Source organism: Pelobates fuscus, chromosome 2, assembly GCF_036172605.1.
Source record: "Pelobates fuscus isolate aPelFus1 chromosome 2, aPelFus1.pri, whole genome shotgun sequence".
NCBI lineage: Eukaryota > Metazoa > Chordata > Amphibia > Anura > Pelobatidae > Pelobates > Pelobates fuscus.
Genome location: NC_086318.1, coordinates 65425973 through 65450126, shown reverse-complemented (window position 1 = coordinate 65450126; position 24154 = coordinate 65425973). Strand labels below are relative to the sequence as shown.

Genomic DNA, 24154 nt, shown 5'->3' with positions numbered 1-24154 from the left:
AGGCGCCAGACTCAAGATCAACTTCTTCCACAATATGTTTGTTATGGTCTCCACATGGAGGCGTGGGTCCTTTTACATTTAAAATAGGAAAATTATCACTTTTTAATGGGCAGAAGAATTCATCGTCTAGGCAGTTGCAGTATGACACCTTCTCTAAAGTCATTTGCCCATTGTGGCTTCATAGCAGGTGTTTAGAATTGATCATTATCTTTAACTCTGAATGCTTCTGATGATGAAATTTCAAAGATTATTTTCTGGATTCTGTTCTTTTGGGGTGTCATTATTCGCTGGTTGTTAAACCCTACGGCATGTATCCTTCTTTGAAGTCATTCTCTGTGCCGTAGACTAACATTGTCTTAATGTGATGCTCTCCGTTGGGGATTAACGATTCTGACCAGGAATGATCCATCATTTTCCATTTAAAATAGGAAACTAATCACTTTATAATATCATTAGACTGCATCATCTAGGCATTGATACCAAATACCAAAGGATTTATGTTGGCCTGGTCCATACCCATGGTTAAGAAATGAAGGTATGCATAAATGCTTGAAAGAAATGAAACCAAGCAGATGCCAGAATTCTATTGAAGAAAAATGTGTTTGGTATCTAATGTCGAGATGGCTGACTCCAATTTGGCATCGGCAGATTATATATGCTTAAATTGGATTTTAAGAAATAATGTTTTTTTGACTGTTGCTTTCTCTTGATGTGAAATTTTTAAAAGAATTACGCAGATTTGAACTCGGATCGCTGGATACAGAGTCCAGAGTGCTAACCATTACACCATGGAACCCCACACGATGCTACCAACTGGTAGAATGCCTGGATCTCAGATCTTCGATAATGGTAGAATATCACCTCTCACTCAACTTCAATAAAAGTGGGTAATAGTAAGGAAAATGTAGACTTTGCACAAGTAGCAGACTTTTCCTGCCAAATCAGCTTACACGCAGTGTCAGAATGGCCGAGCGGTCTAAGGCGCCAGACTCAAGATCAACTTCTTCCACAATATGTTTGTTATGGTCTCCACATGGAGGCGTGGGTCCTTTTACATTTAAAATAGGAAAATTATCACTTTTTAATGGGCAGAAGAATTCATCGTCTAGGCAGTTGCAGTATGACACCTTCTCTAAAGTCATTTGCCCATTGTGGCTTCATAGCAGGTGTTTAGAATTGATCATTATCTTTAACTCTGAATGCTTCTGATGATGAAATTTCAAAGATTATTTTCTGGATTCTGTTCTTTTGGGGTGTCATTATTCGCTGGTTGTTAAACCCTACGGCATGTATCCTTCTTTGAAGGATTTATGTTGGCCTGGTCCATACCCATGGTTAAGAAATGAAGGTATGCATAAATGCTTGAAAGAAATGAAACCAAGCAGATGCCAGAATTCTATTGAAGAAAAATGTGTTTGGTATCTAATGTCGAGATGGCTGACTCCAATTTGGCAGAATGCCTGGATCTCAGATCTTCGATAACGGTAGAATATCACCTCTCACTCAACTTCAATAAAAGTGGGTAATAGTAAGGAAAATGTAGACTTTGCACAAGTAGCAGACTTTTCCTGCCAAATCAGCTTACACGCAGTGTCAGAATGGCCGAGCGGTCTAAGGCGCCAGACTCAAGATCAACTTCTTCCACAATATGGGTGTTCTGGTCTCCACATGGAGGCGTGGGTTCAAATCCCACTTCTGACAGCTCTTTCATATTTTTTGCTGTTCATTCTTAAAATTCCATCCTTTTACATTTAAAATAGGAAAATTATCACTTTTTAATGGGCAGAAGAATTCATCGTCTAGGCAGTTGCAGTATGACACCTTCTCTAAAGTCATTTGCCCATTGTGGCTTCATAGCAGGTGTTTAGAATTGATCATTATCTTTAACTCTGAATGCTTCTGATGATGAAATTTCAAAGATTATTTTCTGGATTCTGTTCTTTTGGGGTGTCATTATTCGCTGGTTGTTAAACCCTACGGCATGTATCCTTCTTTGAAGTCATTCTCTGTGCCGTAGACTAACATTGTCTTAATGTGATGCTCTCCGTTGGGGATTAACGATTCTGACCAGGAATGATCCATAATTTTCCATTTAAAATAGGAAACTAATCACTTTATAATATCATTAGACTGCATCATCTAGGCATTGATAACAAATACCAAAGGATTTATGTTGGCCTGGTCCATACCCATGGTTAAGAAATGATGTTATGCATAAATGCTTGAAAGAAATGAAACCAAGCAGATGCCAGAATTGTATTGAAGAAAAATGTGTTTGGTATCTAATGTCGAGATGGCTGACTCCAATTTGGCATCGGCAGATTATATATGCTTAAATTGGATTTTAAGAAATAATGTTTTTTTGACTGTTGCTTTCTCTTGATGTGAAATTTTTAAAAGAATTACACAGGTCCGAGATTTGAACTCGGATCGCTGGATTCAGAGTCCAGAGTGCTAACCATTACACCATGGAACCCCACACAATGCCACCAACTGGTAGAATGCCTGGATCTCAGATCTTCGATAACGGTAGAATATCACCTCTCACTCAACTTCAATAAAAGTGGGTAATAGTAAGGAAAATGTAGACTTTGCACAAGTAGCAGACTTTTCCTGCCAAATCAGCTTACACGCAGTGTCAGAATGGCCGAGCGGTCTAAGGCGCCAGACTCAAGATCAACTTCTTCCACAATATGGGTGTTCTGGTCTCCACATGGAGGCGTGGGTCCTTTTACATTTAAAATAGGAAAATTATCACTTTTTAATGGGCAGAAGAATTCATCGTCTAGGCAGTTGCAGTATGACACCTTCTCTAAAGTCATTTGCCCATTGTGGCTTCGTAGCAGGTGTTTAGAATTGATCATTATCTTTAACTCTGAATGCTTCTGATGATGAAATTTCAAAGATTATTTTCTGGATTCTGTTCTTTTGGGGTGTCATTATTCGCTGGTTGTTAAACCCTACGGCATGTATCCTTCTTTGAAGGATTTATGTTGGCCTGGTCCATACCCATGGTTAAGAAATGAAGGTATGCATAAATGCTTGAAAGAAATGAAACCAAGCAGATGCCAGAATTCTATTGAAGAAAAATGTGTTTGGTATCTAATGTCGAGATGGCTGACTCCAATTTGGCAGAATGCCTGGATCTCAGATCTTCGATAACGGTAGAATATCACCTCTCACTCAACTTCAATAAAAGTGGGTAATAGTAAGGAAAATGTAGACTTTGCACAAGTAGCAGACTTTTCCTGCCAAATCAGCTTACACGCAGTGTCAGAATGGCCGAGCGGTCTAAGGCGCCAGACTCAAGATCAACTTCTTCCACAATATGGGTGTTCTGGTCTCCACATGGAGGCGTGGGTTCAAATCCCACTTCTGACAGCTTTTTCATATTTTTTGCTGTTCATTCTTAAAATTCCATCCTTTTACATTTAAAATAGGAAAATTATCACTTTTTAATGGGCAGAAGAATTCATCGTCTAGGCAGTTGCAGTATGACACCTTCTCTAAAGTCATTTGCCCATTGTGGCTTCATAGCAGGTGTTTAGAATTGATCATTATCTTTAACTCTGAATGCTTCTGATGATGAAATTTCAAAGATTATTTTCTGGATTCTGTTCTTTTGGGGTGTCATTATTCGCTGGTTGTTAAACCCTACGGCATGTATCCTTCTTTGAAGTCATTCTCTGTGCCGTAGACTAACATTGTCTTAATGTGATGCTCTCCGTTGGGGATTAACGATTCTGACCAGGAATGATCCATCATTTTCCATTTAAAATAGGAAACTAATCACTTTATAATATCATTAGACTGCATCATCTAGGCATTGATACCAAATACCAAAGGATTTATGTTGGCCTGGTCCATACCCATGGTTAAGAAATGAAGGTATGCATAAATGCTTGAAAGAAATGAAACCAAGCAGATGCCAGAATTCTATTGAAGAAAAATGTGTTTGGTATCTAATGTCGAGATGGCTGACTCCAATTTGGCATCGGCAGATTATATATGCTTAAATTGGATTTTAAGAAATAATGTTTTTTTGACTGTTGCTTTCTCTTGATGTGAAATTTTTAAAAGAATTACGCAGATTTGAACTCGGATCGCTGGATACAGAGTCCTGAGTGCTAACCATTACACCATGGAACCCCACACGATGCCACCAACTGGTAGAATGCCTGGATCTCAGATCTTCGATAACGGTAGAATATCACCTCTCACTCAACTTCAATAAAAGTGGGTAATAGTAAGGAAAATGTAGACTTTGCACAAGTAGCAGACTTTTCCTGCCAAATCAGCTTACACGCAGTGTCAGAATGGCCGAGCGGTCTAAGGCGCCAGACTCAAGATCAACTTCTTCCACAATATGGGTGTTCTGGTCTCCACATGGAGGCGTGGGTCCTTTTACATTTAAAATAGGAAAATTATCACTTTTTAATGGGCAGAAGAATTCATCGTCTAGGCAGTTGCAGTATGACACCTTCTCTAAAGTCATTTGCCCATTGTGGCTTCGTAGCAGGTGTTTAGAATTGATCATTATCTTTAACTCTGAATGCTTCTGATGATGAAATTTCAAAGATTATTTTCTGGATTCTGTTCTTTTGGGGTGTCATTATTCGCTGGTTGTTAAACCCTACGGCATGTATCCTTCTTTGAAGGATTTATGTTGGCCTGGTCCATACCCATGGTTAAGAAATGAAGGTATGCATAAATGCTTGAAAGAAATGAAACCAAGCAGATGCCAGAATTCTATTGAAGAAAAATGTGTTTGGTATCTAATGTCGAGATGGCTGACTCCAATTTGGCAGAATGCCTGGATCTCAGATCTTCGATAACGGTAGAATATCACCTCTCACTCAACTTCAATAAAAGTGGGTAATAGTAAGGAAAATGTAGACTTTGCACAAGTAGCAGACTTTTCCTGCCAAATCAGCTTACACGCAGTGTCAGAATGGCCGAGCGGTCTAAGGCGCCAGACTCAAGATCAACTTCTTCCACAATATGGGTGTTCTGGTCTCCACATGGAGGCGTGGGTTCAAATCCCACTTCTGACAGCTTTTTCATATTTTTTGCTGTTCATTCTTAAAATTCCATCCTTTTACATTTAAAATAGGAAAATTATCACTTTTTAATGGGCAGAAGAATTCATCGTCTAGGCAGTTGCAGTATGACACCTTCTCTAAAGTCATTTGCCCATTGTGGCTTCATAGCAGGTGTTTAGAATTGATCATTATCTTTAACTCTGAATGCTTCTGATGATGAAATTTCAAAGATTATTTTCTGGATTCTGTTCTTTTGGGGTGTCATTATTCGCTGGTTGTTAAACCCTACGGCATGTATCCTTCTTTGAAGTCATTCTCTGTGCCGTAGACTAACATTGTCTTAATGTGATGCTCTCCGTTGGGGATTAACGATTCTGACCAGGAATGATCCATAATTTTCCATTTAAAATAGGAAACTAATCACTTTATAATATCATTAGACTGCATCATCTAGGCATTGATACCAAATACCAAAGGATTTATGTTGGCCTGGTCCATACCCATGGTTAAGAAATGAAGGTATGCATAAATGCTTGAAAGAAATGAAACCAAGCAGATGCCAGAATTCTATTGAAGAAAAATGTGTTTGGTATCTAATGTCGAGATGGCTGACTCCAATTTGGCATCGGCAGATTATATATGCTTAAATTGGATTTTAAGAAATAATGTTTTTTTGACTGTTGCTTTCTCTTGATGTGAAATTTTTAAAAGAATTACGCAGATTTGAACTCGGATCGCTGGATACAGAGTCCAGAGTGCTAACCATTACACCATGGAACCCCACACGATGCTACCAACTGGTAGAATGCCTGGATCTCAGATCTTCGATAACGGTAGAATATCACCTCTCACTCAACTTCAATAAAAGTGGGTAATAGTAAGGAAAATGTAGACTTTGCACAAGTAGCAGACTTTTCCTGCCAAATCAGCTTACACGCAGTGTCAGAATGGCCGAGCGGTCTAAGGCGCCAGACTCAAGATCAACTTCTTCCACAATATGGGTGTTATGGTCTCCACATGGAGGCGTGGGTCCTTTTACATTTAAAATAGGAAAATTATCACTTTTTAATGGGCAGAAGAATTCATCGTCTAGGCAGTTGCAGTATGACACCTTCTCTAAAGTCATTTGCCCATTGTGGCTTCATAGCAGGTGTTTAGAATTGATCATTATCTTTAACTCTGAATGCTTCTGATGATGAAATTTCAAAGATTATTTTCTGGATTCTGTTCTTTTGGGGTGTCATTATTCGCTGGTTGTTAAACCCTACGGCATGTATACTTCTTTGAAGGATTTATGTTGGCCTGGTCCATACCCATGGTTAAGAAATGAAGGTATGCATAAATGCTTGAAAGAAATGAAACCAAGCAGATGCCAGAATTCTATTGAAGAAAAATGTGTTTGGTATCTAATGTCGAGATGGCTGACTCCAATTTGGCAGAATGCCTGGATCTCAGATCTTCGATAACGGTAGAATATCACCTCTCACTCAACTTCAATAAAAGTGGGTAATAGTAAGGAAAATGTAGACTTTGCACAAGTAGCAGACTTTTCCTGCCAAATCAGCTTACACGCAGTGTCAGAATGGCCGAGCGGTCTAAGGCGCCAGACTCAAGATCAACTTCTTCCACAATATGGGTGTTCTGGTCTCCACATGGAGGCGTGGGTTCAAATCCCACTTCTGACAGCTCTTTCATATTTTTTGCTGTTCATTCTTAAAATTCCATCCTTTTACATTTAAAATAGGAAAATTATCACTTTTTAATGGGCAGAAGAATTCATCGTCTAGGCAGTTGCAGTATGACACCTTCTCTAAAGTCATTTGCCCATTGTGGCTTCATAGCAGGTGTTTAGAATTGATCATTATCTTTAACTCTGAATGCTTCTGATGATGAAATTTCAAAGATTATTTTCTGGATTCTGTTCTTTTGGGGTGTCATTATTCGCTGGTTGTTAAACCCTACGGCATGTATCCTTCTTTGAAGTCATTCTCTGTGCCGTAGACTAACATTGTCTTAATGTGATGCTCTCCGTTGGGGATTAACGATTCTGACCAGGAATGATCCATAATTTTCCATTTAAAATAGGAAACTAATCACTTTATAATATCATTAGACTGCATCATCTAGGCATTGATACCAAATACCAAAGGATTTATGTTGGCCTGGTCCATACCCATGGTTAAGAAATGAAGGTATGCATAAATGCTTGAAAGAAATGAAACCAAGCAGATGCCAGAATTGTATTGAAGAAAAATGTGTTTGGTATCTAATGTCGAGATGGCTGACTCCAATTTGGCATCGGCAGATTATATATGCTTAAATTGGATTTTAAGAAATAATGTTTTTTTGACTGTTGCTTTCTCTTGATGTGAAATTTTTAAAAGAATTACACAGGTCCGAGATTTGAACTCGGATCGCTGGATTCAGAGTCCAGAGTGCTAACCATTACACCATGGAACCCCACACAATGCCACCAACTGGTAGAATGCCTGGATCTCAGATCTTCGATAACGGTAGAATATCACCTCTCACTCAACTTCAATAAAAGTGGGTAATAGTAAGGAAAATGTAGACTTTGCACAAGTAGCAGACTTTTCCTGCCAAATCAGCTTACACGCAGTGTCAGAATGGCCGAGCGGTCTAAGGCGCCAGACTCAAGATCAACTTCTTCCACAATATGGGTGTTCTGGTCTCCACATGGAGGCGTGGGTCCTTTTACATTTAAAATAGGAAAATTATCACTTTTTAATGGGCAGAAGAATTCATCGTCTAGGCAGTTGCAGTATGACACCTTCTCTAAAGTCATTTGCCCATTGTGGCTTCGTAGCAGGTGTTTAGAATTGATCATTATCTTTAACTCTGAATGCTTCTGATGATGAAATTTCAAAGATTATTTTCTGGATTCTGTTCTTTTGGGGTGTCATTATTCGCTGGTTGTTAAACCCTACGGCATGTATCCTTCTTTGAAGGATTTATGTTGGCCTGGTCCATACCCATGGTTAAGAAATGAAGGTATGCATAAATGCTTGAAAGAAATGAAACCAAGCAGATGCCAGAATTCTATTGAAGAAAAATGTGTTTGGTATCTAATGTCGAGATGGCTGACTCCAATTTGGCAGAATGCCTGGATCTCAGATCTTCGATAACGGTAGAATATCACCTCTCACTCAACTTCAATAAAAGTGGGTAATAGTAAGGAAAATGTAGACTTTGCACAAGTAGCAGACTTTTCCTGCCAAATCAGCTTACACGCAGTGTCAGAATGGCCGAGCGGTCTAAGGCGCCAGACTCAAGATCAACTTCTTCCACAATATGGGTGTTCTGGTCTCCACATGGAGGCGTGGGTTCAAATCCCACTTCTGACAGCTTTTTCATATTTTTTGCTGTTCATTCTTAAAATTCCATCCTTTTACATTTAAAATAGGAAAATTATCACTTTTTAATGGGCAGAAGAATTCATCGTCTAGGCAGTTGCAGTATGACACCTTCTCTAAAGTCATTTGCCCATTGTGGCTTCATAGCAGGTGTTTAGAATTGATCATTATCTTTAACTCTGAATGCTTCTGATGATGAAATTTCAAAGATTATTTTCTGGATTCTGTTCTTTTGGGGTGTCATTATTCGCTGGTTGTTAAACCCTACGGCATGTATCCTTCTTTGAAGTCATTCTCTGTGCCGTAGACTAACATTGTCTTAATGTGATGCTCTCCGTTGGGGATTAACGATTCTGACCAGGAATGATCCATAATTTTCCATTTAAAATAGGAAACTAATCACTTTATAATATCATTAGACTGCATCATCTAGGCATTGATACCAAATACCAAAGGATTTATGTTGGCCTGGTCCATACCCATGGTTAAGAAATGAAGGTATGCATAAATGCTTGAAAGAAATGAAACCAAGCAGATGCCAGAATTCTATTGAAGAAAAATGTGTTTGGTATCTAATGTCGAGATGGCTGACTCCAATTTGGCATCGGCAGATTATATATGCTTAAATTGGATTTTAAGAAATAATGTTTTTTTGACTGTTGCTTTCTCTTGATGTGAAATTTTTAAAAGAATTACGCAGATTTGAACTCGGATCGCTGGATACAGAGTCCAGAGTGCTAACCATTACACCATGGAACCCCACACGATGCTACCAACTGGTAGAATGCCTGGATCTCAGATCTTCGATAACGGTAGAATATCACCTCTCACTCAACTTCAATAAAAGTGGGTAATAGTAAGGAAAATGTAGACTTTGCACAAGTAGCAGACTTTTCCTGCCAAATCAGCTTACACGCAGTGTCAGAATGGCCGAGCGGTCTAAGGCGCCAGACTCAAGATCAACTTCTTCCACAATATGGGTGTTATGGTCTCCACATGGAGGCGTGGGTCCTTTTACATTTAAAATAGGAAAATTATCACTTTTTAATGGGCAGAAGAATTCATCGTCTAGGCAGTTGCAGTATGATACCTTCTCTAAAGTCATTTGCCCATTGTGGCTTCATAGCAGGTGTTTAGAATTGATCATTATCTTTAACTCTGAATGCTTCTGATGATGAAATTTCAAAGATTATTTTCTGGATTCTGTTCTTTTGGGGTGTCATTATTCGCTGGTTGTTAAACCCTACGGCATGTATACTTCTTTGAAGGATTTATGTTGGCCTGGTCCATACCCATGGTTAAGAAATGAAGGTATGCATAAATGCTTGAAAGAAATGAAACCAAGCAGATGCCAGAATTCTATTGAAGAAAAATGTGTTTGGTATCTAATGTCGAGATGGCTGACTCCAATTTGGCAGAATGCCTGGATCTCAGATCTTCGATAACGGTAGAATATCACCTCTCACTCAACTTCAATAAAAGTGGGTAATAGTAAGGAAAATGTAGACTTTGCACAAGTAGCAGACTTTTCCTGCCAAATCAGCTTACACGCAGTGTCAGAATGGCCGAGCGGTCTAAGGCGCCAGACTCAAGATCAACTTCTTCCACAATATGGGTGTTCTGGTCTCCACATGGAGGCGTGGGTTCAAATCCCACTTCTGACAGCTCTTTCATATTTTTTGCTGTTCATTCTTAAAATTCCATCCTTTTACATTTAAAATAGGAAAATTATCACTTTTTAATGGGCAGAAGAATTCATCGTCTAGGCAGTTGCAGTATGACACCTTCTCTAAAGTCATTTGCCCATTGTGGCTTCATAGCAGGTGTTTAGAATTGATCATTATCTTTAACTCTGAATGCTTCTGATGATGAAATTTCAAAGATTATTTTCTGGATTCTGTTCTTTTGGGGTGTCATTATTCGCTGGTTGTTAAACCCTACGGCATGTATCCTTCTTTGAAGTCATTCTCTGTGCCGTAGACTAACATTGTCTTAATGTGATGCTCTCCGTTGGGGATTAACGATTCTGACCAGGAATGATCCATAATTTTCCATTTAAAATAGGAAACTAATCACTTTATAATATCATTAGACTGCATCATCTAGGCATTGATACCAAATACCAAAGGATTTATGTTGGCCTGGTCCATACCCATGGTTAAGAAATGAAGGTATGCATAAATGCTTGAAAGAAATGAAACCAAGCAGATGCCAGAATTGTATTGAAGAAAAATGTGTTTGGTATCTAATGTCGAGATGGCTGACTCCAATTTGGCATCGGCAGATTATATATGCTTAAATTGGATTTTAAGAAATAATGTTTTTTTGACTGTTGCTTTCTCTTGATGTGAAATTTTTAAAAGAATTACACAGGTCCGAGATTTGAACTCGGATCGCTGGATTCAGAGTCCAGAGTGCTAACCATTACACCATGGAACCCCACACAATGCCACCAACTGGTAGAATGCCTGGATCTCAGATCTTCGATAACGGTAGAATATCACCTCTCACTCAACTTCAATAAAAGTGGGTAATAGTAAGGAAAATGTAGACTTTGCACAAGTAGCAGACTTTTCCTGCCAAATCAGCTTACACGCAGTGTCAGAATGGCCGAGCGGTCTAAGGCGCCAGATTCAAGATCAACTTCTTCCAAAATATGGGTGTTCTGGTCTCCACATGGAGGCGTGGGTTCAAATCCCACTTCTGACAGCTCTTTCATATTTTTTGCTGTTCATTCTTAAAATTCCATCCTTTTACATTTAAAATAGGAAAATTATCACTTTTTAATGGGCAGAAGAATTCATCGTCTAGGCAGTTGCAGTATGACACCTTCTCTAAAGTCATTTGCCCATTGTGGCTTCATAGCAGGTGTTTAGAATTGATCATTATCTTTAACTCTGAATGCTTCTGATGATGAAATTTCAAAGATTATTTTCTGGATTCTGTTCTTTTGGGGTGTCATTATTCGCTGGTTGTTAAACCCTACGGCATGTATCCTTCTTTGAAGTCATTCTTTGTGCCGTAGACTAACATTGTCTTAATGTGATGCTCTTCGTTGGGGATTAACGATTCTGACCAGGAATGATCCATCATTTTCCATTTAAAATAGGAAACTAATCACTTTATAATATCATTAGACTGCATCATCTAGGCATTGATATCCAATACCAAAGGATTTATGTTGGCCTGGTCCATACCCATGGTTAAGAAATGAAGGTATGCATAAATGCTTGAAAGAAATGAAACCAAGCAGATGCCAGAATTCTATTGAAGAAAAATGTGTTTGGTATCTAATGTCGAGATGGCTGACTCCAATTTGGCATCGGCAGATTATATATGCTTAAATTGGATTTTAAGAAAGAATGTTTTTTTGACTGTTGCTTTCTCTTGATGTGAAATTTTTAAAAGAATTACGCAGATTTGAACTCGGATCGCTGGATACAGAGTCCAGAGTGCTAACCATTACACCATGGAACCCCACACGATGCTACCAACTGGTAGAATGCCTGGATCTCAGATCTTCGATAACGGTAGAATATCACCTCTCACTCAACTTCAATAAAAGTGGGTAATAGTAAGGAAAATGTAGGCTTACACGCAGTGTCAGAATGGCCGAGCGGTCTAAGGTGCCAGACTCAAGATCAACTTCTTCCACAATATGGGTGTTCTGGTCTCCACATGGAGGCGTGGGTCCTTTTACATTTAAAATAGGAAAATTATCACTTTTTAATGGGCAGAAGAATTCATCGTCTAGGCAGTTGCAGTATGACACCTTCTCTAAAGTCATTTGCCCATTGTGGCTTCATAGCAGGTGTTTAGAATTGATCATTATCTTTAACTCTGAATGCTTCTGATGATGAAATTTCAAAGATTATTTTCTGGATTCTGTTCTTTTGGGGTGTCATTATTCGCTGGTTGTTAAACCCTACGGCATGTATACTTCTTTGAAGGATTTATGTTGGCCTGGTCCATACCCATGGTTAAGAAATGAAGGTATGCATAAATGCTTGAAAGAAATGAAACCAAGCAGATGCCAGAATTCTATTGAAGAAAAATGTGTTTGGTATCTAATGTCGAGATGGCTGACTCCAATTTGGCAGAATGCCTGGATCTCAGATCTTCGATAACGGTAGAATATCACCTCTCACTCAACTTCAATAAAAGTGGGTAATAGTAAGGAAAATGTAGACTTTGCACAAGTAGCAGACTTTTCCTGCCAAATCAGCTTACACGCAGTGTCAGAATGGCCGAGCGGTCTAAGGCGCCAGACTCAAGATCAACTTCTTCCACAATATGGGTGTTCTGGTCTCCACATCGAGGCGTGGGTTCAAATCCCACTTCTGACAGCTTTTTCATATTTTTTGCTGTTCATTCTTAAAATTCCATCCTTTTACATTTAAAATAGGAAAATTATCACTTTTTAATGGGCAGAAGAATTCATCGTCTAGGCAGTTGCAGTATGACACCTTCTCTAAAGTCATTTGCCCATTGTGGCTTCATAGCAGGTGTTTAGAATTGATCATTATCTTTAACTCTGAATGCTTCTGATGATGAAATTTCAAAGATTATTTTCTGGATTCTGTTCTTTTGGGGTGTCATTATTCGCTGGTTGTTAAACCCTACGGCATGTATCCTTCTTTGAAGTCATTCTCTGTGCCGTAGACTAACATTGTCTTAATGTGATGCTCTCCGTTGGGGATTAACGATTCTGACCAGGAATGATCCATAATTTTCCATTTAAAATAGGAAACTAATCACTTTATAATATCATTAGACTGCATCATCTAGGCATTGATACCAAATACCAAAGGATTTATGTTGGCCTGGTCCATACCCATGGTTAAGAAATGAAGGTATGCATAAATGCTTGAAATAAATGAAACCAAGCAGATGCCAGAATTCTATTGAAGAAAAATGTGTTTGGTATCTAATGTCGAGATGGCTGACTCCAATTTGGCATCGGCAGATTATATATGCTTAAATTGGATTTTAAGAAAGAATGTTTTTTTGACTGTTGCTTTCTCTTGATGTGAAATTTTTAAAAGAATTACACAGGTCCGAGATTTGAACTCGGATCGCTGGATTCAGAGTCCAGAGTGCTAACCATTACACCATGGAACCCCACACAATGCCACCAACTGGTAGAATGCCTGGATCTCAGATCTTCGATAACGGTAGAATATCACCTCTCACTCAACTTCAATAAAAGTGGGTAATAGTAAGGAAAATGTAGACTTTGCACAAGTAGCAGACTTTTCCTGCCAAATCAGCTTACACGCAGTGTCAGAATGGCCGAGCGGTCTAAGGTGCCAGATTCAAGATCAACTTCTTCCAAAATATGGGTGTTCTGGTCTCCACATGGAGGCGTGGGTTCAAATCCCACTTCTGACAGCTCTTTCATATTTTTTGCTGTTCATTCTTAAAATTCCATCCTTTTACATTTAAAATAGGAAAATTATCACTTTTTAATGGGCAGAAGAATTCATCGTCTAGGCAGTTGCAGTATGACACCTTCTCTAAAGTCATTTGCCCATTGTGGCTTCATAGCAGGTGTTTAGAATTGATCATTATCTTTAACTCTGAATGCTTCTGATGATGAAATTTCAAAGATTATTTTCTGGATTCTGTTCTTTTGGGGTGTCATTATTCGCTGGTTGTTAAACCCTACGGCATGTATCCTTCTTTGAAGGATTTATGTTGGCCTGGTCCATACCCATGGTTAAGAAATGAAGGTATGCATAAATGCTTGAAAGAAATGAAACCAAGCAGATGCCAGAATTCTATTGAAGAAAAATGTGTTTGGTATCTAATGTCGAGATGGCTGACTCCAATTTGGCATCGGCAGATTATATATGCTTAAATTGGATTTTAAGAAAGAATGTTTTTTTGACTGTTGCTTTCTCTTGATGTGAAATTTTTAAAAGAATTACGCAGGTCCCACCGAGATTTGAACTCGGATCGCTGGATTCAGAGTCCAGAGTGCTAACCATTACACCATGGAACCCCACACGATGCCACCAACTGGTAGAATGCCTGGATCTCAGATCTTCGATAACGGTAGAATATCACCTCTCACTCAACTTCAGTAAAAGTGGGTAATAGTAAGGAAAATGTAGACTTTGCACAAGTAGCAGACTTTTCCTGCCAAATCAGCTTACACGCAGTGTCAGAATGGCCGAGCGGTCTAAGGCGCCATACTCAAGATCAACTTCTTCCACAATATGGGTGTTCTGGTCTCCATATGGAGGCGTGGGTTCAAGTCCCACTTCTGACAGCTCTTTCATATTTTTTGCTGTTCATTCTTAAAATTCCATCCTTTTACATTTAAAATAGGAAAATTATCACTTTTTAATGGGCAGAAGAATTCATCGTCTAGGCAGTTGCAGTATGACACCTTCTCTAAAGTCATTTGCCCATTGTGGCTTTATAGCAGGTGTTTAGAATTGATCATTATCTTTAACTCTGAATGCTTCTGATGATGAAATTTCAAAGATTATTTTCTGGATTCTGTTCTTTTGGGGTGTCATTATTCGCTGGTTGTTAAACCCTACGGCATGTATCCTTCTTTGAAGTCATTCTCTGTGCCGTAGACTAACATTGTCTTAATGTGATGCTCTTCGTTGGGGATTAACGATTCTGACCAGGAATGATCCATCATTTTCCATTTAAAATAGGAAACTAATCACTTTATAATATCATAAGACTGCATCATCTAGGCATTGATACCAAATACCAAAGGATTTATGTTGGCCTGGTCCATACCCATGGTTAAGAAATGAAGGTATGCATAAATGCTTGAAAGAAATGAAACCAAGCAGATGCCAGAATTCTATTGAAGAAAAATGTGTTTGGTATCTAATGTCGAGATGGTTGACTCCAATTTGGCATCGGCAGATTATATATGCTTAAATTGGATTTTAAGAAAGAATGTTTTTTTGACTGTTGCTTTCTCTTGATGTGAAATTTTTAAAAGAATTACGCAGATTTGAACTCGGATCGCTGGATTCAGAGTCCAGAGTGCTAACCATTACACCATGGAACCCCACACGATGCTACCAACTGGTAGAATGCCTGGATCTCAGATCTTCGATAACGGTAGAATATCACCTCTCACTCAACTTCAATAAAAGTGGGTAATAGTAAGGAAAATGTAGACTTTGCACAAGTAGCAGACTTTTCCTGCCAAATCAGCTTACACGCAGTGTCAGAATGGCCGAGCGGTCTAAGGCGCCAGACTCAAGATCAACTTCTTCCACAATATGGGTGTTCTGGTTTCCACATGGAGGCGTGGGTTCAAATCCCACTTCTGACAGCTCTTTCATATTTTTTGCTGTTCATTCTTAAAATTCCATCCTTTTACATTTAAAATAGGAAAATTATCACTTTTTAATGGGCAGAAGAATTCATCGTCTAGGCAGTTGCAGTATGACACCTTCTCTAAAGTCATTTGCCCATTGTGGCTTCATAGCAGGTGTTTAGAATTGATCATTATCTTTAACTCTGAATGCTTCTGATGATGAAATTTCAAAGATTATTTTCTGGATTCTGTTCTTTTGGGGTGTCATTATTCGCTGGTTGTTAAACCCTACGGCATGTATCCTTCTTTGAAGGATTTATGTTGGCCTGGTCCATACCCATGGTTAAGAAATGAAGGTATGCATAAATGCTTGAAAGAAATGAAACCAAGCAGATGCCAGAATTCTATTGAAGAAAAATGTGTTTGGTATCTAATGTCGAGATGGCTGACTCCAATTTGGCATCGGCAGATTATATATGCTTAAATTGGATTTTAAGAAAGAATGTTTTTTTTGACTGTTGCTTTCTCTTGATGTGAAATTTTTAAAAGAATTACGCAGGTCCCACCGAGATTTGAACTCGGATCGCTGGATTCAGAGTCCAGAGTGCTAACCATTACACCATGGAACCCCACTCAATGCTACCAACTGGTAGAATGCCTGGATCTCAGATCTTCGATAACGGTAGAATATCACCTCTCACTCAACTTCAATAAAAGTGGGTAATAGTAAGGAAAATGTAGACTTTGCACAAGTAGCAGACTTTTCCTGCCAAATCAGCTTACACGCAGTGTCAGAATGGCCGAGCGGTCTAAGGCGCCAGACTCAAGATCAACTTCTTCCACAATATGGGTGTTCTGGTCTCCACATGGAGGCGTGGGTCCTTTTACATTTAAAATAGGAAAATTATCACTTTTTAATGGGCAGAAGAATTCATCGTCTAGGCAGTTGCAGTATGACACCTTCTCTAAAGTCATTTGCCCATTGTGGCTTCATAGCAGGTGTTTAGAATTGATCATTATCTTTAACTCTGAATGCTTCTGATGATGAAATTTCAAAGATTATTTTCTGGATTCTGTTCTTTTGGGGTGTCATTATTCGCTGGTTGTTAAACCCTACGGCATGTATCCTTCTTTGAAGTCATTCTCTGTGCCGTAGACTAACATTGTCTTAATGTGATGCTCTTCGTTGGGGATTAACGATTCTGACCAGGAATGATCCATCATTTTCCATTTAAAATAGGAAACTAATCACTTTATAATATCATTAGACTGCATCATCTAGGCATTGATACCAAATACCAAAGGATTTATGTTGGCCTGGTCCATACCCATGGTTAAGAAATGAAGGTATGCATAAATGCTTGAAAGAAATGAAACCAAGCAGATGCCAGAATTCTATTGAAGAAAAATGTGTTTGGTATCTAATGTCGAGATGGCTGACTCCAATTTGGCATCGGCAGATTATATATGCTTAAATTGGATTTTAAGAAATAATGTTTTTTTGACTGTTGCTTTCTCTTGATGTGAAATTTTTAAAAGAATTACGCAGATTTGAACTCGGATCGCTGGATACAGAGTCCAGAGTGCTAACCATTACACCATGGAACCCCACACGATGCTACCAACTGGTAGAATGCCTGGATCTCAGATCTTCGATAACGGTAGAATATCACCTCTCACTCAACTTCAATAAAAGTGGGTAATAGTAAGGAAAATGTAGACTTTGCACAAGTAGCAGACTTTTCCTGCCAAATCAGCTTACACGCAGTGTCAGAATGGCCGAGCGGTCTAAGGCGCCAGACTCAAGATCAACTTCTTCCACAATATGGGTGTTATGGTCTCCACATGGAGGCGTGGGTCCTTTTACATTTAAAATAGGAAAATTATCACTTTTTAATGGGCAGAAGAATTCATCGTCTAGGCAGTTGCAGTATGACACCTTCTCTAAAGTCATTTGCCCATTGTGGCTTCATAGCAGGTGTTTAGAATTGATCATTATCTTTAACTCTGAATGCTTCTGATGATGAAATTTCAAAGATTATTTTCTGGATTCTGTTCTTTTGGGGTGTCATTATTCGCTGGTTGTTAAACCCTACGGCATGTATCCTTCTTTGAAGGATTTATGTTGGCCTGGTCCATACCCATGGTTAAGAAATGAAGGTATGCATAAATGCTTGAAAGAAATGAAACCAAGCAGATGCCAGAATTCTATTGAAGAAAAATGTGTTTGGTATCTAATGTCGAGATGGCTGACTCCAATTTGGCATCGGCAGATTATATATGCTTAAATTGGATTTTAAGAAAGAATGTTTTTTTGACTGTTGCTTTCTCTTGATGTGAAATTTTTAAAAGAATTACGCAGGTCCCACCGAGATTTGAACTCGGATCGCTGGATTCAGAGTCCAGAGTGCTAACCATTACACCATGGAACCCCACACGATGCCACCAACTGGTAGAATGCCTGGATCTCAGATCTTCGATAACGGTAGAATATCACCTCTCACTCAACTTCAGTAAAAGTGGGTAATAGTAAGGAAAATGTAGACTTTGCACAAGTAGCAGACTTTTCCTGCCAAATCAGCTTACACGCAGTGTCAGAATGGCCGAGCGGTCTAAGGCGCCATACTCAAGATCAACTTCTTCCACAATATGGGTGTTCTGGTCTCCATATGGAGGCGTGGGTTCAAGTCCCACTTCTGACAGCTCTTTCATATTTTTTGCTGTTCATTCTTAAAATTCCATCCTTTTACATTTAAAATAGGAAAATTATCACTTTTTAATGGGCAGAAGAATTCATCGTCTAGGCAGTTGCAGTATGACACCTTCTCTAAAGTCATTTGCCCATTGTGGCTTTATAGCAGGTGTTTAGAATTGATCATTATCTTTAACTCTGAATGCTTCTGATGATGAAATTTCAAAGATTATTTTCTGGATTCTGTTCTTTTGGGGTGTCATTATTCGCTGGTTGTTAAACCCTACGGCATGTATCCTTCTTTGAAGTCATTCTCTGTGCCGTAGACTAACATTGTCTTAATGTGATGCTCTTCGTTGGGGATTAACGATTCTGACCAGGAATGATCCATCATTTTCCATTTAAAATAGGAAACTAATCACTTTATAATATCATAAGACTGCATCATCTAGGCATTGATACCAAATACCAAAGGATTTATGTTGGCCTGGTCCATACCCATGGTTAAGAAATGAAGGTATGCATAAATGCTTGAAAGAAATGAAACCAAGCAGATGCCAGAATTCTATTGAAGAAAAATGTGTTTGGTATCTAATGTCGAGATGGCTGACTCCAATTTGGCATCGGCAGATTATATATGCTTAAATTGGATTTTAAGAAAGAATGTTTTTTTGACTGTTGCTTTCTCTTGATGTGAAATTTTTAAAAGAATTACGCAGATTTGAACTCGGATCGCTGGATTCAGAGTCCAGAGAGCTAACCATTACACCATGGAACCCCACACGATGCTACCAACTGGTAGAATGCCTGGATCTCAGATCTTCGATAACGGTAGAATATCACCTCTCACTCAACTTCAATAAAAGTGGGTAATAGTAAGGAAAATGTAGACTTTGCACAAGTAGCAGACTTTTCCTGCCAAATCAGCTTACACGCAGTGTCAGAATGGCCGAGCGGTCTAAGGCGCCAGACTCAAGATCAACTTCTTCCACAATATGGGTGTTCTGGTTTCCACATGGAGGCGTGGGTCCTTTTACATTTAAAATAGGAAAATTATCACTTTTTAATGGGCAGAAGAATTCATCGTCTAGGCAGTTGCAGTATGACACCTTCTCTAAAGTCATTTGCCCATTGTGGCTTTATAGCAGGTGTTTAGAATTGATCATTATCTTTAACTCTGAATGCTTCTGATGATGAAATTTCAAAGATTATTTTCTGGATTCTGTTCTTTTGGGGTGTCATTATTCGCTGGTTGTTAAACCCTACGGCATGTATCCTTCTTTGAAGTCATTCTCTGTGCCGTAGACTAACATTGTCTTAATGTGATGCTCTTCGTTGGGGATTAACGATTCTGACCAGGAATGATCCATCATTTTCCATTTAAAATAGGAAACTAATCACTTTATAATATCATAAGACTGCATCATCTAGGCATTGATACCAAATACCAAAGGATTTATGTTGGCCTGGTCCATACCCATGGTTAAGAAATGAAGGTATGCATAAATGCTTGAAAGAAATGAAACCAAGCAGATGCCAGAATTCTATTGAAGAAAAATGTGTTTGGTATCTAATGTCGAGATGGCTGACTCCAATTTGGCATCGGCAGATTATATATGCTTAAATTGGATTTTAAGAAAGAATGTTTTTTTGACTGTTGCTTTCTCTTGATGTGAAATTTTTAAAAGAATTACGCAGATTTGAACTCGGATCGCTGGATTCAGAGTCCAGAGTGCTAACCATTACACCATGGAACCCCACACGATGCTACCAACTGGTAGAATGCCTGGATCTCAGATCTTCGATAACGGTAGAATATCACCTCTCACTCAACTTCAATAAAAGTGGGTAATAGTAAGGAAAAATGTAGACTTTGCACAAGTAGCAGACTTTTCCTGCCAAATCAGCTTACACGCAGTGTCAGAATGGCCGAGCGGTCTAAGGCGCCAGACTCAAGATCAACTTCTTCCACAATATGGGTGTTCTGGTTTCCACATGGAGGCGTGGGTTCAAATCCCACTTCTGACAGCTCTTTCATATTTTTTGCTGTTCATTCTTAAAATTCCATCCTTTTACATTTAAAATAGGAAAATTATCACTTTTTAATGGGCAGAAGAATTCATCGTCTAGGCAGTTGCAGTATGACACCTTCTCTAAAGTCATTTGCCCATTGTGGCTTCATAGCAGGTGTTTAGAATTGATCATTATCTTTAACTCTGAATGCTTCTGATGATGAAATTTCAAAGATTATTTTCTGGATTCTGTTCTTTTGGGGTGTCATTATTCGCTGGTTGTTAAACCCTACGGCATGTATACTTCTTTGAAGTCATTCTCTGTGCCGTAGACTAACATTGTCTTAATGTGATGCTCTTCGTTGGGGATTAACGATTCTGACCAGGAATGATCCATCATTTTCCATTTAAAATAGGAAACTAATCACTTTATAATATCATAAGACTGCATCATCTAGGCATTGATACCAAATACCAAAGGATTTATGTTGGCCTGGTCCATACCCATGGTTAAGAAATGAAGGTATGCATAAATGCTTGAAAGAAATGAAACCAAGCAGATGCCAGAATTCTATTGAAGAAAAATGTGTTTGGTATCTAATGTCGAGATGGCTGACTCCAATTTGGCATCGGCAGATTATATATGCTTAAATTGGATTTTAAGAAAGAATGTTTTTTTGACTGTTGCTTTCTCTTGATGTGAAATTTTTAAAAGAATTACGCAGATTTGAACTCGGATCGCTGGATTCAGAGTCCAGAGTGCTAACCATTACACCATGGAACCCCACACGATGCTACCAACTGGTAGAATGCCTGGATCTCAGATCTTCGATAACGGTAGAATATCACCTCTCACTCAACTTCAATAAAAGTGGGTAATAGTAAGGAAAATGTAGACTTTGCACAAGTAGCAGACTTTTCCTGCCAAATCAGCTTACACGCAGTGTCAGAATGGCCGAGCGGTCTAAGGCGCCAGACTCAAGATCAACTTCTTCCACAATATGGGTGTTCTGGTTTCCACATGGAGGCGTGGGTTCAAATCCCACTTCTGACAGCTCTTTCATATTTTTTGCTGTTCATTCTTAAAATTCCATCCTTTTACATTTAAAATAGGAAAATTATCACTTTTTAATGGGCAGAAGAATTCATCGTCTAGGCAGTTGCAGTATGACACCTTCTCTAAAGTCATTTGCCCATTGTGGCTTCATAGCAGGTGTTTAGAATTGATCATTATCTTTAACTCTGAATGCTTCTGATGATGAAATTTCAAAGATTATTTTCTGGATTCTGTTCTTTTGGGGTGTCATTATTCGCTGGTTGTTAAACCCTACGGCATGTATCCTTCTTTGAAGTCATTCTCTGTGCCGTAGACTAACATTGTCTTAATGTGATGCTCTTCGTTGGGGATTAACGATTCTGACCAGGAATGATCCATCATTTTCCATTTAAAATAGGAAACTAATCACTTTATAATATCATTAGACTGCATCATCTAGGCATTGATACCAAATACCAAAGGATTTATGTTGGCCTGGTCCATACCCATGGTTAAGAAATGAAGGTATGCATAAATGCTTGAAAGAAATGAAACCAAGCAGATGCCAGAATTCTATTGAAGAAAAATGTGTTTGGTATCTAATGTCGAGATGGCTGACTCCAATTTGGCATCTGCAGATTATATATGCTTAAATTGGATTTTAAGAAAGAATGTTTTTTTGACTGTTGCTTTCTCTTGATGTGAAATCATTAGACTGCATCATCTAGGCATTGATACCAAATACCAAAGGATTTATGTTGGCCTGGTCCATACCCATGGTTAAGAAATGAAGGTATGCATAAATGCTTGAAAGAAATGAAACCAAGCAGATGCCAGAATTCTATTGAAGAAAAATGTGTTTGGTATCTAATGTCGAGATGGCTGACTCCAATTTGGCATCGGCAGATTATATATGCTTAAATTGGATTTTAAGAAAGAATGTTTTTTTGACTGTTGCTTTCTCTTGATGTGAAATTTTTAAAAGAATTACGCAGATTTGAACTCGGATCGCTGGATTCAGAGTCCAGAGTGCTAACCATTACACCATGGAACCCCACACGATGCTGCCAACTGGTAGAATGCCTGGATCTCAGATCTTCGATAACGGTAGAATATCACCTCTCACTCAACTTCAATAAAAGTGGGTAATAGTAAGGAAAATGTAGACTTTGCACAAGTAGCAGACTTTTCCTGCCAAATCAGCTTACACACAGTGTCAGAATGGCTGAGCGGTCTAAGGCACCAGACTCAAGATCAACTTCTTCCACAATATGGGTGTTCTGGTCTCCACATGGAGGCGTGGGTTCAAATCCCACTTCTGACTGCTCTTTCATATTTTTTGCTGTTCATTCTTAAAATTCCATCCTTTTACATTTAAAATAGGAAAATTATCACTTTTTTTTTTAAATTCTTTATTTATAACAAGGTTAAACACCAATAACATAAAACATAGTGACACATGTACAACAACGTGGATAGAGTCATGAGCCAATACAATAGAAGTGAGCCGTTCATATGAGGAGCCAGAATGTATTGGCCCCTTTGCATATGGCGAAAGTGTGTTGTCCATGGGGTGTCCATAATAATGCATAGTGTCCAACCATTTTTTTTTTTTTAAAGTATAAAATCGAGGCCAATCAGAAAAGAACGGCTATATTGCTTGAAATACAATGTATCCGGAACTAGGAGTACGTATTCGCATCGTTTTCGGGTGTAATAAGAGCCTAGTCCTAGCCCAATGGTGGGGGCACCCAGTAGTGTACGTGCATATATTTGGTTGAGGCCTCCAGGTATAAGCGCCCCTCACCACTCGGGACTCAGGTGTAGCTAGTGTAATAACGGATATGAGTATGGAGCCATTCAGAGTATTAGTGGCCAAAAAAGAAAAAGAATAGACAAGAGAGATAAACATGAGAGAAGGGATCGTAGGCAAAGGAAGGAACGGTAGGGAGAGTAGAGAAAAAAAAAGGCGGGGTCATAGGTGGGGGGGAAGGAGGAGGGAAGGGAGGGGATTTCACTCGTGTCGCCCCTCAGTGCCCCGTAAGACAGCTTAAGATCATAAGGCCTCACGAGACAGTATCTGGGTTAAATTAGTACAGTCCCAACGGGCTAGCTTTATCCCTGATGTCTCTCGTTGAGCTCCCCAGTAAACCTTAGCAATGGGATAAATCAAGGAGGCGCTCAGTTCCAATGAGTACTAGGTAGGGGGCGGGCGATCCCTGCGTCTCTAGTCTCCGATGCCACTATCTATCCATGGTGTCCATACCTTATCAAATTTTGAAGTCGTGCCCCTGACCTTTGCCGTAAGTTTGTCCATGAGGAATGTGTCTTTAATCTTTTGTATCACTATGCAAAGCGGGGGCGTGGAGGTCTGAAGCCAAACCTGTGCCAGGGCCCTCCTTGCCGCTAGGTTCACCTTATGTACTAGCGTCTGTTCGGTTCTGGTCCAGTTTTCTAGAGGTCTAGCCAGAAGGAACACCCACGGGTCCAGCCTAATCTCCCTACCAAAGATATCCTTCAGTAAATCTATCACCAGTTTCCAGTATTTTTGGGCTTCCGGACATTCCCACCACATATGCAAATAAGTCCCTTTGTGTCCGCACCCTCTCCAGCACAAGTCTGTAGTCGTTTTATGCATTCTGAAGAGTTTCACCGGGGTGGTGTACCACCTAAACATGGTCTTGTACGCTTGTTCCTGCAT

The 24154-nt window shown here is 39.1% G+C and overlaps 18 non-coding genes across 18 annotated transcripts; 15 read left to right on the top strand and 3 right to left on the bottom strand.

The window, feature by feature from the left end:
• The first annotated feature begins 1592 nt into the window (after window positions 1-1592).
• TRNAL-CAA (transfer RNA leucine (anticodon CAA)) lies at window positions 1593-1701 on the top strand. The gene is made up of 2 exons: window positions 1593-1630; window positions 1656-1701. It is a non-coding gene; the product is annotated as a tRNA-Leu (tRNA).
• A 1571-nt stretch (window positions 1702-3272) lies between these two features.
• TRNAL-CAA (transfer RNA leucine (anticodon CAA)) lies at window positions 3273-3381 on the top strand. Its single transcript has 2 exons — window positions 3273-3310; window positions 3336-3381. It is a non-coding gene; the product is annotated as a tRNA-Leu (tRNA).
• A 1564-nt stretch (window positions 3382-4945) lies between these two features.
• TRNAL-CAA (transfer RNA leucine (anticodon CAA)) lies at window positions 4946-5054 on the top strand. The gene is made up of 2 exons: window positions 4946-4983; window positions 5009-5054. It is a non-coding gene; the product is annotated as a tRNA-Leu (tRNA).
• A 1564-nt stretch (window positions 5055-6618) lies between these two features.
• TRNAL-CAA (transfer RNA leucine (anticodon CAA)) lies at window positions 6619-6727 on the top strand. Its single transcript has 2 exons — window positions 6619-6656; window positions 6682-6727. It is a non-coding gene; the product is annotated as a tRNA-Leu (tRNA).
• Window positions 6728-8298: 1571 nt separating this feature from the next.
• TRNAL-CAA (transfer RNA leucine (anticodon CAA)) lies at window positions 8299-8407 on the top strand. Its single transcript has 2 exons — window positions 8299-8336; window positions 8362-8407. It is a non-coding gene; the product is annotated as a tRNA-Leu (tRNA).
• A 1564-nt stretch (window positions 8408-9971) lies between these two features.
• On the top strand, window positions 9972-10080 carry TRNAL-CAA (transfer RNA leucine (anticodon CAA)). Its single transcript has 2 exons — window positions 9972-10009; window positions 10035-10080. It is a non-coding gene; the product is annotated as a tRNA-Leu (tRNA).
• Window positions 10081-11016: 936 nt separating this feature from the next.
• On the top strand, window positions 11017-11125 carry TRNAL-CAA (transfer RNA leucine (anticodon CAA)). The gene is made up of 2 exons: window positions 11017-11054; window positions 11080-11125. It is a non-coding gene; the product is annotated as a tRNA-Leu (tRNA).
• A 1528-nt stretch (window positions 11126-12653) lies between these two features.
• TRNAL-CAA (transfer RNA leucine (anticodon CAA)) lies at window positions 12654-12762 on the top strand. The gene is made up of 2 exons: window positions 12654-12691; window positions 12717-12762. It is a non-coding gene; the product is annotated as a tRNA-Leu (tRNA).
• A 936-nt stretch (window positions 12763-13698) lies between these two features.
• TRNAL-CAA (transfer RNA leucine (anticodon CAA)) lies at window positions 13699-13807 on the top strand. Its single transcript has 2 exons — window positions 13699-13736; window positions 13762-13807. It is a non-coding gene; the product is annotated as a tRNA-Leu (tRNA).
• A 541-nt stretch (window positions 13808-14348) lies between these two features.
• TRNAQ-CUG (transfer RNA glutamine (anticodon CUG)) lies at window positions 14349-14420 on the bottom strand. The gene has a single exon. It is a non-coding gene; the product is annotated as a tRNA-Gln (tRNA).
• A 161-nt stretch (window positions 14421-14581) lies between these two features.
• Window positions 14582-14690, top strand: TRNAL-CAA (transfer RNA leucine (anticodon CAA)). The gene is made up of 2 exons: window positions 14582-14619; window positions 14656-14690. It is a non-coding gene; the product is annotated as a tRNA-Leu (tRNA).
• A 929-nt stretch (window positions 14691-15619) lies between these two features.
• TRNAL-CAA (transfer RNA leucine (anticodon CAA)) lies at window positions 15620-15728 on the top strand. The gene is made up of 2 exons: window positions 15620-15657; window positions 15683-15728. It is a non-coding gene; the product is annotated as a tRNA-Leu (tRNA).
• A 542-nt stretch (window positions 15729-16270) lies between these two features.
• On the bottom strand, window positions 16271-16342 carry TRNAQ-CUG (transfer RNA glutamine (anticodon CUG)). Its single transcript has one exon. It is a non-coding gene; the product is annotated as a tRNA-Gln (tRNA).
• A 1731-nt stretch (window positions 16343-18073) lies between these two features.
• TRNAQ-CUG (transfer RNA glutamine (anticodon CUG)) lies at window positions 18074-18145 on the bottom strand. The gene has a single exon. It is a non-coding gene; the product is annotated as a tRNA-Gln (tRNA).
• A 161-nt stretch (window positions 18146-18306) lies between these two features.
• TRNAL-CAA (transfer RNA leucine (anticodon CAA)) lies at window positions 18307-18415 on the top strand. Its single transcript has 2 exons — window positions 18307-18344; window positions 18381-18415. It is a non-coding gene; the product is annotated as a tRNA-Leu (tRNA).
• A 1909-nt stretch (window positions 18416-20324) lies between these two features.
• TRNAL-CAA (transfer RNA leucine (anticodon CAA)) lies at window positions 20325-20433 on the top strand. The gene is made up of 2 exons: window positions 20325-20362; window positions 20388-20433. It is a non-coding gene; the product is annotated as a tRNA-Leu (tRNA).
• Window positions 20434-21362: 929 nt separating this feature from the next.
• TRNAL-CAA (transfer RNA leucine (anticodon CAA)) lies at window positions 21363-21471 on the top strand. The gene is made up of 2 exons: window positions 21363-21400; window positions 21426-21471. It is a non-coding gene; the product is annotated as a tRNA-Leu (tRNA).
• Window positions 21472-22668: 1197 nt separating this feature from the next.
• Window positions 22669-22777, top strand: TRNAL-CAA (transfer RNA leucine (anticodon CAA)). Its single transcript has 2 exons — window positions 22669-22706; window positions 22732-22777. It is a non-coding gene; the product is annotated as a tRNA-Leu (tRNA).
• Window positions 22778-24154: the final 1377 nt, after the last annotated feature.